Raw genomic sequence first — 290 nt, forward strand, 5'->3', positions numbered from 1 at the left:
CTCCGCCAGCCCTTTGCGTCGCCTTCGCTCCTTCCTGGTGTTTTGAGGCTGCAGAAGGACCTGGTGGGTGTTGAGAAGAGGTTGGTGGGAAGAGACAAATGCTACATCGAGCGGAGAGGAGGGACAGCCCTGGGCCTGAGGAGTGTAGCCAGGGCAGTCAGGGGAGTGGTGGCCAGCGAGGAGATACGCCAGCTCCTGTGTGAAGGAGCAGAGCACAGGAGATCTGCTGTGGGGCACCGCCAGCTGTGGGGCACCGCCAGCTGTGGAGTACCGCCAGCTGTGGAGTACCG

The sequence above is a fragment of the Buceros rhinoceros genome, unplaced genomic scaffold, assembly GCF_000710305.1.
Source record: "Buceros rhinoceros silvestris isolate BGI_N320 unplaced genomic scaffold, ASM71030v1 scaffold26295, whole genome shotgun sequence".
NCBI classification, from domain to species: Eukaryota; Metazoa; Chordata; class Aves; order Bucerotiformes; family Bucerotidae; genus Buceros; species Buceros rhinoceros.